Source organism: Bactrocera neohumeralis, chromosome 6, assembly GCF_024586455.1.
Source record: "Bactrocera neohumeralis isolate Rockhampton chromosome 6, APGP_CSIRO_Bneo_wtdbg2-racon-allhic-juicebox.fasta_v2, whole genome shotgun sequence".
In the NCBI taxonomy this organism is placed as follows: domain Eukaryota; kingdom Metazoa; phylum Arthropoda; class Insecta; order Diptera; family Tephritidae; genus Bactrocera; species Bactrocera neohumeralis.
Window position 1 is genome coordinate 54,004,755 of NC_065923.1, and position 12,921 is coordinate 54,017,675.

Consider the following 12,921-nt stretch of genomic DNA (forward strand, 5'->3'; position numbering starts at 1 on the left):
GCAAAAGACTTCTTGCCCATAAGTTCTAGGAAAGTGGAAGAAAGTATATCTCTCACCAAAGAGGAGTATGAGATTCATTCAGAGCCACAACTAAAGTATCTGGGAGTAATAATAGACTCAAAGCTCAAATTTAAGGATTACCTAGAATACAATACAGGTAAAGAGAATAAAACCTTAAACGCCTTATCAAGAATGATGGCAAATAAATGCTGCGTGCGTTCCAGCCGGCGATTTTTACTCGCAAAGTTAATGAGATCGGTTGTATTATATGCTGTTCCAATATGGATCCAGGCGCTAGGCGTCAAAGCATATGCCAGACAAATGAGTACAGTGCACAGGCTGACGGCACTAAGAGTTATCAGTGATATCCGAACCATATCAAGCGACATAATGTGCTTATATTTGTGCTTCTCGGATGGACTGCCATCTCCAAGCCCTTACTCTAACTCCTCAACGTGTCTTGATTAGCACTTTTTCACATAAGACGACACCGCTCACTAATTGTTGTACCTAATAATTTGTGGCGATCCAACGAATTATATTAATTCTAAAATTGTGTCTACATATTGCTCTGCAACCCGCCCATTAAGAGTAATATTTCACTCCTTTTGTTTAGTCCAAAAACCGTAATATGCGATTAGCGGTGAGCGGTGAGCGGAGAGCGCAACCAAATCGAATAGCAATTCGTTCCGAACTCCACCAAAGAATAGCAGTTCAAAAATATTAATTTCATACCGCCAAAGATCTACAGCATATCATCGGCAATATCACCACCAGCACCTCCGGCCAAGTCAGACAGACAGTCTGTCAGCTAACCAACCGAACCATCGGAACCAGCCGACAAACAAAGCACAAGTATACACTTATCAATACACCGCCGACATTATCTTCATCATCCACAGCTGCCCGTCAGAGCGAGCGGCTCGGCGAGCCTTTTAATTAACCGCAAATGCCGATCAAGTTCGAAAATAAAAATAAAATTCATTCGCCATCAACGCTGTTGCCAGCAGCGATTCACCGATATGTGAGTACTTGCACGGTACGTAACTGACCATTTGTGGCGCGAGTGGTACGTTGTGAATCGCCGGGAGGTTGGCAGGCGGCGCATGGCGCAAGACCATGATACAACAGAAAATAATAACAAAAAAGTCGAAAACTTTTGTTTGAGATTGCTTTTCTCTTTGTTGTCGGCTTTCGGTTTGTGTGCGCCGCAAACGTTTCACCGAATATGCTTTCGTAATTCTTTTGACAGCTGCAATGTTCGCGCAATCGTCATCTGCAGCGCGTTGAGCACAATCGCATTGTAACGTCACTCAAGAGCTCAACGATCATCGAGTCTACAGTTATTGGAACGACAGCGCTGGCAAAATGATTTTACAAAGACGATTTGTTGCGGTCTTTCGAGTAGTTTCATCAACGCTCGCTGTGTTATGTGCGACCTTTGTCGGTTTCATCATATAATTTGTTTTCATCACATTATACTGCAATTAAAAAATTAATCACAATAATTTTCAATCAAGAATTAAGTTAACGCTTAGATACTCGTAGTTTTGATGAAGGCTAAAAGCTAACAAAAACGTAGCTTTCTTCATACAAATTTAAGTTATCTTCAGTTCCGTCTCTGAAATTAACTTAGGATCATATTACAAGCACTTGGTTGCTTCATTGCAAGCAGAGGTTGAAAGAATACCTGAGTAAGTGAGTCTCAAATTGATTTCTTAAAACTCCTAAGCTTCTTTCACCTTATCTGCCAAAATGTTTTTAGATTGGAATCTTTAAAGCAACAAAAAATATATCGTCTCAACCAGCTGAAGGACGTAATATTTTGATTGTGTTGGTAATTCACCAAATTTATGAAGGGGAGATCGCAAATTAAATGATCTATCATGATTCGCAATAGCGCGCCAATCGTTCTTCCTTTTCGCTGCTTGGCTTCAATTGGAGTTTCCAAGCGAAGCCAGGTCATTCTCCACCTGGTCTTTCCAATGGAGTGGCAGTCTTCTCTTCCTCTGCTTTCTCCTAGCTGTGTCAAATACTTTCTGAGTTGGAGTGTTTTCTGAATCTAATCTGAATTTAATCTTGAATCTAACTAAGGGAAGATATTTCTACAGTTGAAGCAAATAATGAGAACACTAAAGGAAAGAAATTAATAGTTGAAGTTGAAGACTTGCAGTGGCACTTGTTTCTTGGAAGTTCGGAAAACTTAAAATTAACAGAAGTCGGCCATGATAAGAGAACAATCTTAACACTATCCGAATATATTGCGATACAATATATTGCATAAAGCGACATATTTGAATAAAAGCTCTTGAAGTAAAGAAAAAACGTGTAAAAGATAGCTTGGAAGATGATCCCTGCAAATAGTACAAAACCTGGAAAAAAAGCATACTCTTAAATGAAATATCATTAGACTTGTAGTAGAAAATAAACAAAATTATTTTCCAATAGTAATGATTGAATCAATTAGTCAACCGGCTCAGTTCTCTTCCTACCAGTTTTGACCAACATTTGCATGTTGAGAATTCAAATTCACGACTTTGCCTCAATTTAGCGAAATATTTCGCAATAAATCTACAACTTTCCTTGCCTTTTGATAAATAACCGCCACGTGTTGCGGCACGGTAATGTCTTCATTACGCACGCGCATACATATTTCGCTCTAAACTCGGTAGCAGCTGCCAGGTAGTAGGGCTGCGCCCACATTGTTGGCGGCCATCATTTTTTCCTGCATTCTTCGTACGCTCAAGCCATTTTTTCTTGTCGCGCAGCACAGCGACGCGTAGGAGTCGCCAGCAACATCACCAACACCATTATCAGCAACACCATGCTCGTTAGCAGCCACGCTAAAGCCGAGCAGCTCATTCAGTGACTCCATCCTAACTGCATCACCCCGCACTCTCGTCGCTAGCACGCCTTTTCCGCATTGCTCTACATCGCTTTTATCTTTCATCTTTGCGCTGTGTTGGCCGTGTGCTCAACTTGCAACATTTCAATTTTTACCTTTTGGCTGCTGTTGCTACTGTTGTTGCAAAGGGCAGGCGGGCTGCGGACAAGCGGCATGGGCGTTGAGTTGGAGCAAATTGTATGCATGATGCAGCACGCGGCAGGCACACTACTTTATGCCATGTTGCACCTTGGAAGTTTGATTTATTGCAAATTCGTTTGCCGCTGTTGCTACTGCCACCGAGAGCGCTACCACAGTGTTGCTTTGCTGTGGAGGCTACTGTCGCCTTTGCAGTAGTTACCGTAGCATGAACGCCCAATTTGCAACGGAGCACAGCTTGTACAACATATGTTAACATTCTGAGGTTATGTTTTTTTCAATTGCTGCTCGTTTGCGCGATTTTTGTGGGTGGCTCAGGTAATTGCTCATGACCAGGTTTTGTATTCCTCAAACTGGCTGGCTCAGTTTGCGAACTTCTAACGTCTAAGGGCATTGAGGGCAAGCGATAAATCGCTGTAAACGAAACGTATTTATCTCCCGATGTGCTGAAAGGTGGAACAAGATAAAATTAATCGATTGAGCATTGTAAACTGAAGCGACAATACTTTTTTAAAAATTAGGTACTCAAAGAAGAGGTAAGACTGATGTTAATAATTGCAAAATGCAAAATGAATTTTTCGAAGCGATACTGGTAATGCTCCAAAAGGTCTATTCAAAGGAATCTCTTTCATCCAGCATACGTTTATATTTTGAGTTGTTATTGCTTTATTGCTTACTTTTTGAATTTGAAAATATGCCAAATTGGTTTAAAGTTTTGTTGAACTGGCCCCATTGTACGGAATAAACTGTGCCCACCCGAACACCCACATACTGCTATGGGGACTTTGTTCATAATTTTAAATTTTTAACTTATTCTTCAAATTCTATGACGCCTCCCTCAAAGTAATCCCCTTTGTCCACAATACACTTTTGACAACGTTTTTTCCAATCTTCGAAATAGTTGTTAAAGTCAAATTTCGGAAGAGCCTATAACGCCCGTAGCGATTCACGTTTAGGGGGCTATACTAGTGTGACACTTTCAAAAAACATTTTTTGCTTTTTCGATAGTTTACATATTCAAAAATATACTGTGAAATCGGCAAGGTCGTATCTTGAATAGTGTTTGAATGGCAGCATTCTAAACAGCGACCGCTCAGAGGTGCAAACATATACATACATATAAGTGAAACTTTAAACGCGTTTTTCTCGAAACGACATTTTTCAAAATTGCTGACATCATAACTCAACGAGAAATTGACCGATCGAAATTAAAACTGGGTATAGTTGAATACATTTGCTATACAATGGACTACGATCTTTTTGATTGGTTGAAAATTGTCAATTTGGCATTAAAAAAAATCGACAATTTTTTCGTAAAAAAACGATTTTTTTTTTCAAAATTACGCCATTTTCTTAATTTTTGATATTTTTCAAAGATCGTAGTTCATTGTATAAAAAATATATTTAAGTTTAATAAACATTTTGAATTTTTTTTTTGTTTCAGCTACTCATTCGACCGGATTCATGCCAGCAGTTGAGGCACTTTTTTTCGGCACTTCCGCAGACAGCACATAACTCCGTTATTTTTCAATATTTTTGTAAAAAAAAACATTTTAATATAGCTAAAAATATACTTTATTACGTCCATAGAACGTCGAAATATTCAAACTAGCACTTTCTTTTAAAAAAATTCACGAAAATCGCCTAATTTTTCATGCGTCACACTGGTATAGCCCCTTAATGTGTTCAACTGGTTCAAAACGATTTCCCTGGAGCGGTCGTTACAATTTACTGAACAGCCAAAAGTTAGACGGTGCTGAATCAGACGAATAAGGAAGTTGCGGCACCATATTGTTTGGAAATTTGGCGAAAAACTCACAAAGAATTAATTCAGTACCCGCGGTGCTTTATCGTGTTACAAAAACCAAGAGTTGTCTGCCCTTAATTCTGCCTCTTTTTACGAATAGTTTCGCGCAAACGACGCATAATACTCAAATAGTATTCCTTGTCGAAATTCGCAGTGCACTTCACCTCGATAATCGAAGAAAACTGCAAACATCACCTCGATTTTTGACTTTTAAGCAGTTTTGTCCTAAGCATAGATCCAAGACTCATCGCCAGTAATAATACATTTCATGGCTTCTTGGTATTCGGAAAGCATTGCTTCAGAGGCTTTCACGCGATGTTGTTTTTAGAAAAAATTGAGTGGTTTGTCGGCAACGCGTTCTCGAACCTCTTTGAATAATTTGAACCAATCAAAAACACTCACTCCGACAAACAATTATCACTGAAGTCTTTTCCAACATTTTGAACGTTTTCGACAACTTATTCGTCACTCATTTCCTGTAAGAACTTACCCTATATTAACACTCAAGAGAAATTCTGTTTCAGGCACTTTGCGAGATAAACACAAACCTAAGAAATGTAGATTAATTTACACTTGAAGATTTGACTTCGCTTCAGTAAAAATTTTAGATTTTGAAATAGCTGTTTCGCAACATAAGTACAATACATGTATGTATGTAATATTTCCAAACCAAATTAATTATTTTGAATCCACATGACTGCGTACTTTATCTACAAACACAATATATATAAGCTCCTCTTTTATTGCAATTGGTTTATCTTCATCGAGACCACCCATATTTTGCAGTATTTTTGACGCTTATTGCATTCAGCGAAGAGGAACCATCACGGTGTGAAGACAGTCATGAAAATTACAGCAGTCAGCGATCAAGAGACAGTCGCTTGTCCCTAGAAGTTTTTTACGATGCAACGCAAACCTTTTTATGCGCATTTGCCACCAAAGCTCGGCAATTAATCGCGCCATTTGCTCACGTGATAGAATGTCCACAATGCCGACAAACAAGCGGGCAGCGCCTTGCAACTAAGCGCTTTGCGGACAACTTCAAGCGCATCAAGCCGCGTCCATGCTGTTTACAGACTCGACAAATGCTGAGCTATCAGTGCATCTGCGCAACGGCTCACGCCCATCTACTTTGTATCGCACGTGTGCGTATATGGACATGTTTGTCGTACGATGTGCGAAAGCCTGTGTCTGCGTGTGCATGTGCCTTTCGGCGCACTAGGAGCTGCGCATGCACATGCAGATGATGACGAATGCCTTTGATCGACCAACTTGCCAGTTCAGCAATCCGACAATATGCTTGCCTATCAACTGTGTCCGTCCGTTCATCCTCTGAGCCGTCGCTTGTGACCCTGTCCAGGCACCTTGATCTTTTGCCGCTTTTGCCATTGACGCCAAATTGACATGTCCGGAAGAGTGGCAGCACAGGCTGTCCAAGTGGCAACAGCAAACTATGAGCCAGCAATTACAGTTACATACATTAGTCTATCGATTCTACGCTAAGATTCGTACTTTTCATATTGACAGTGGATTTGCTCTTTTTATAGCTCATGTACTGCGTCGCCGGGCCTACTAATTGTGGCGGTTCTTTTTCATGGATAGAACCAAGCTTATACGGCAGATTGAAGATGTTATTTCAAACAGAGGTTTCTGTTCGATCTGCTGAACTTCGCTTGAACTCAATAAGTGCTGGTCGACAATTAAAGCCTATTTTCGAAATTTATCCAATAAAAATGTCAATATTTGATTCTCGAGATGCACCAGACTTTTATAATCGAGTAAATCATAAGAATGTTATTTCGTTTATGATCACATCATGTCTGTTATTCAATAGTCAATGGTCTCATAAGATCTTAGTTGCTTCAAACTGCATTAGTGGTTGCTTGTGTCACGGAGCAATGTCAAAAAGTAATCGGTTATTTTTTTTGTTATTGTTAACAAAAGATATATAGGGTGATCCATTTCGAGTTTCCCCTTTTTTTTTTTAAGTAAAAACACAGAAACTTTAAATTAGTGGAAAATATTTATTGTCATTCGAAAAAATTTTTTTGTGTTTTTTTTTGACGATTATTTCTCAAATGGATCCACCAGACCATCATTTTATCCAAATATCGATAACTCGTTGTAAATCAGTTTAACTTTTATACGATCTTGTTCGCCAATCTATCTGTCTATATATAGTATTTTATATGATGTTCCCAACAAATATTGATTACATCATGTCTGGGAAAGGGCGACATTTGGTTTCAATAGTCAATGGTCTCATAGGATCTTAGTTGCTTCAAACTGCATTAGTGGTTGCTTGTGTCACGAAGCAATGTCAAAAAGTAATCAGCTATTTTTTTTTTTGTTATTGTTGACAAAAGATATAAAGGGTGATCCATTTCGAGGTTCCCTATTTTTTTGAAGTAAAAACACAGAAACTTTAAATTAGTGGAAAATATTTATTATCATTCGAAAGAAATTTTTTTGATTTTTTTTTTACGATTATCTCTCAAATGTTGGTCCAGATAGACCATCCGTTGAGTCCAAATATCGATAACTCGTTCAAGCCTAAATCGAAGTCTAACGGTGTGATATTATACGATCTTGTTGGCCAATCTATCTGCTCAAAACATGAAATTATTTGCTCACCGAAGTGTTCTCCCAACAAATCCATTGATTAATGCGATGTGTGGGAAGGGGCGTCATCTTGTTGAAACCAAATGTCGCCGAGATCACGAGATAAAATTTCAGGCAAATAGTCGGTTATTATAGCGCGATAATGGTCGCCATTGAATGTTACGTCCTCACCGGTATCATTTTTAAAGAAATATGGACCGAAACACATTCTTTACAGGAATGCCAAACAATACAGAACAAAAGTAACATGACAGCATGACACGACTCAGGCGTGATCTGTGAAAAAAGGCTATTGAAAAACGAACCTCTACTTGGATCACCCGTTACATATTTTTTTATAAAAATATACCAACAGATTTTATTTCCATTAATATGTACCATATGTGTGAGTGCGTGTACAAATCAATTTGTAACGGTGCGATGCGACTTCGTAAGATCTCAAGCCGCCGCCTTGGCGCAAGCGTGGTTAATAAAGCTGGCGCTGCCTGGCAGACAAGTGAACTAAAGCGACTTTATAAATTACCAGCTTCAACAAATACTCATTCAGTCAACAGAAAAGTTCACATCTGTTGTTGTTGCCGCTTTTGTAAGCAAGTTTTATACAGTACAAACGTACAAACATATGTACATATGTGTGCATGACACTAGTGGCGGCACTTTGACTTTGTTCGGCTTTCTTTGACGTGGGTACAAACATCATGTTCTTGCCTTTGTTTCTTTCTTTTTATTTGGATTTGACTTTTTTACTTCTACGCTGCTAATATTTTAATGTAAATTTTCAACTTCATTCACTTATTCAAGTTCATATCACATCTATGAGAAACACTATTTGGATAATACGTCATCTAAAGTGCAAAGTAATAGGAGAAGAAAAAACAATATAAAAGAAAGCTACTCGTACTGAAACGAAATTTGAATTGTTGTTATAGCTTGGTTGAGATTTTTTTATACGTATGTACCATACATATGTATGTATGTATTATGGTGTGAATTTTGTTTTTTGGTCACATCCCTTATAAATATTGCGGTAGGCGAAAGTTCTGGGCAATTTGAATGCCGCAAGAGCTGGCAATCGTCGAAATCCCGTTTCAGCATATCATAAATTGCATGAATCGGCTTCAAATAGCATCCGTGTATATTGCAGCATTGCTGCGAAGACCAGTGTAAGGCTCACAGAACCTGGGTATATGAAGTGGTTCAAATAGGATACGTGAAATTTTACATGGATGGTTTTAAGCTAGGCGGAAGGTTCGCCCTCTCTAACCTTTTCTTTTCTTTCTTGACTTTTCCCTCAAGCTTAGCTTTATACTACTGGACTACTGCAGTTATATTCAGGCAGAAGTGGCAGTAGACCTTGCAAACTGTGCGCTCAAAGTTAATCAAAGAATGTCATCACCAGACTAGTTTGGGTTTGGGTGGCTTAAAGTTAGTCATAGTGGAATCGCTGGAAACTGCAAAGCAGAAGCATGTACCATTCCCAACGGATTGTAAACTTGTTGTATCTCCGTTATCATCTTAAATTCTAGCACTGGATCTATGAACTTCGCGTGCATTTACCGAAAAACATAGCCGAAACTGACGTTGGCTACCTCATCAAATTTGGGATCGGTTCAAAATGCTTCGTCAACTTATGAGGGTATTTATGATAAATTTTATAAGAGTTCTAGGTACCACAATAAACCGTATCACATATTCTTCACAAGTGATAAGTAGTGACATTTTCTTTTATGTCAGCACCGAATGAGTGAAAGGCTCGAGCATGGTTAATATCTTCGGCTATACATTTGAACTTACTCTAAAAAACTTTTTGTGAGAGAGACTTCGAGTTATGGAAGAAAATTTTTATGAAATTTGACTTGTATTGCGAATTGAAGAGTTCGAGTTATAGAAGTTGTATTTTAATATAGTATGTATGTTTACATAAGTATGTATACAGGTTAATCACGTGAGTATTTTTTTTATGAATAACACTTAAACACCAGCTTCAATCTAAAGGTTCATTGTTTCGTCTTTCAGGGAATTTCTTCGTCTAGAATTTTATAAACTTCCTCGTAAACAACAAAAATGAGTAAAACTCAGTAAAAACATACTAAATATAACCATATGACTCATAACCGGGCAATTATTCCGAAGCCTTAAATTACAGGGGTTAGTTATGGCAAAACTGACAGAGTCTGGTGCATGTTCTGAAACTTTAAAAGAGTTGTGCGATCCAACACTCGGTGTAATATTATTATTTTTTCGATTCTTCTTCTTCTTAATGAAAATCAAAACCACCAAGAATTGCTAACTAAAAGAATGGACTTTTTTGAGAAACACAAATAGCTTATTTATGACTTAAGTTCCGTCTTATCACTTCAGGTGTTTGCAAAACTTTGTATAGAAAAATATTTCAAATGGCTTTAAAGTTTAAACCCTCGATTCGACAAAAAAACTATTACGGGTATAGAGGAGATAGGGGACGCATATGCATATGTATAGTTTAGGTGTATTAGATATTACAAAATGTGAAAAAATATAATACAAATGTAACAAACGCATTTTCCACGAATTCATCGCCCCGAAACACTAAGTACTCGTACTAAAGTGCAAGCGGCACGCTCCAAAGAGACCATTAAATTTGGTTTTTATTTGACAAACGAACTTGAGGCCGAGGGAGCAACTTTCTGAGGGTTAATATTGGTGTTAAAGATGTAGCGGACCGGTAAACGTAAATGAATGTTTATGCATTTGAACCTACATATTTGCGAAAACAGATATACAAGTATAGTATATCTTACATATGTACGAACATACAGACTAATTTGAATGTTGTTGGTGATTTTTACAGATGTTGGCTTCAGACACTTGAACTTCAAAGCAAAAACGTTGCCATAACGCAAAGTAAATAGAGACATACAGACGATGCGCGGCGTAAGCTCATGAGTTCGTGCAAGTAATTTGACTTATATACATACATATGTATGTATATTTTTGTGTACTTGGATAGGACAGTGTCATATATTTAGAAGGGGTAAGATGTCTGTTGTGAATCTCTTGGAAAAATTTTGCGGCGTAAAGGCATTCAGATCATGCTAACGGTACTAGATACTAGATACAAAGGTCTAGCAATATTTTCAAGACAAAAATCTAAGTTTCCCGGAATCATTTTATGTGAATAGTGGTCCATTTAAGGTATTAGGCCAATCTAGAGTCCTTAAAAAGGCTTAACTTTGACAACTGTTTCTTGGAGTAAGGAATCGAATTCCGGTTATCAGACTTCATGAGAAATATTCATTTAAGTATACAAAGTATGTTACATAATTAGGACAATCTTCGGAATAAGCTTATTCAAAAAGGACTCTAGGAATTTGTGCAATCTGGAACAAATAAAATCAAGATCTTAATGTACTTAAATTATACTAAAAATAGGGGAGTTGTCAAAAACATTGTTCATATGTATGTACTTATTTATTTATTAGAAACTGCGGAAACACCACAAGCCGGGATGAGTGTCCTAAAGAAAATGTTCCGAGTTGACTATCTTTAAAGAAATTAATTTTTGCAGAGTTCTTTTAATGTGTGCCCTCCACCACTGGCTCTCTTTACGTGTAAACACATTTCGGGTCTTACCACTTATTGCAGCAAAAGGGAGCCAAAGCTTTCAAAAATTTAAAACTCCACAAATAATATTTAAAAATAAAAAGAAAAATGTCAACTTTCAGCAAGGCGGTAAATTACAAAGCAAAGCAAATGAAGTCAAATGTAATGGGGAAACAAAAGCTATGGCAATAGCGGTCGCATTCAAGTGGTCGCCACTCAAAATTGATGACTGCAGTGTGTTGAAGATACATATTGCACACGCGCACCACATATGGTCCACTATGATGCTGACAGGGGTCTCCCCAAATGAACTTTAATGTGTTGACATGCATAGACGAAATGAAAATAAGTCAATTATGGAAGTTTGTGTATTTATTTCAATTATTTTGAAATGGGAAGCGAACAAACAGCCAATTCTTCGAAGTAATGGCCTTAGGTCCTTCAGGTGTTACACGGGTTTCCTCGGGTAGAAATCAGCTTTTTTTTAAACAATTTTTTCTCATATAAAAATTAAATATTTTATTTAAATTTTTTACTGGTACAAACATACACTATTAACAAAGAACTTCTGAAATTTTTAGAAAAAAATATTTTAAATTCGGCACGCCATTTCCGGTGACCCCTCGGAAAAAAGTTGTGCCCGCGTTGGCAGATAACTGCTTACAAGATCATCTTAAGCGACAAGATACGTGTTTTAGTTAAAACCTTAACTTAGAGCTTGGACGAAGGAAAAAAACTGAAAATAGTTTTTTGGCAAACATTTTTACAAAAAAATTAAAATTTGGCCACATTTTTTGTAATAGTTGTAATCGAAAAATAATCTTTGTATTTCAAGAAGATCGGTTGAGTAGTTGTTGAGAAATCTTGCCGACTTCAAGCACACAGATTCGAGAAAAACGCGTTTAAACGGCGCAATTCGCCTAGCTAGCCTTAAGCGCACAAGTTCTCCGAAACTATTTCTTGTATTAACTTGAAAATTTGGGACAATATTCTGGATTTTTTGAAATCCGTAAACCCATGTAATCCCTTAAGTGAAATTTTCTTCGTTTACCAGTTTTCTCTGGAAGAGATTAATTTACGAAATATCTCCTAAAATTAATATTGAATATGAAGTATATGCGGGTGCACTATATAGCTACTATGAACTACCAAATATCAACTACCGACTGAAATTAAGGGTCATTATTTATTGGAACTAAAACATGAACACTATTAAGATTATTATACGCTTAAAAAACGACTGATAGTATAAAAATGGTATTGCTTACATGGGACTTAAATATTTCAAAGTACAAGATTGATGTCTTAGAATGCAGACATTCTACTGGTCATTCTCTGACGATGTCACAAATACAAATTAATTCGTTGCTTTATTGAGACGTCCTGTCGTCCTGTGGTAGCATGGCACTTGCAATCAGCGCACCGCAAGATAATGTTTATATTTTTACAATATTACAAGTTTAAAATAATTTTTTACAGCATCAAGAAGTGGTAGAGCTGCAAAGCAATCGATGGGACTATCGATATTTCTATTTCTTCTTACTATAGAAACGATATTTATACCCTGAACAGGGTATATTAAGTTTGTCACGAAGTTTGTAACACCCAGAAGGAAGCGTCGGAGACCCTATAAAGTATATATATAAATGATCAGAATGTTGAACTGAGTCGATTTAGCCATGTCCGTCTGTCTGTCTGTCTGTATATATCTCTGTTATACGAACTAGTCTCTCAGTTTTTAAGATATCGCTTTAAAATTTTGTAAACATCATTTTATCTTCAAGAAGCTGCTCATTTGTCGGAACTGCCGATATCGGACTACTATAACATATAGCTGCCATACAAACTGAACGATCGGAATCAAGTT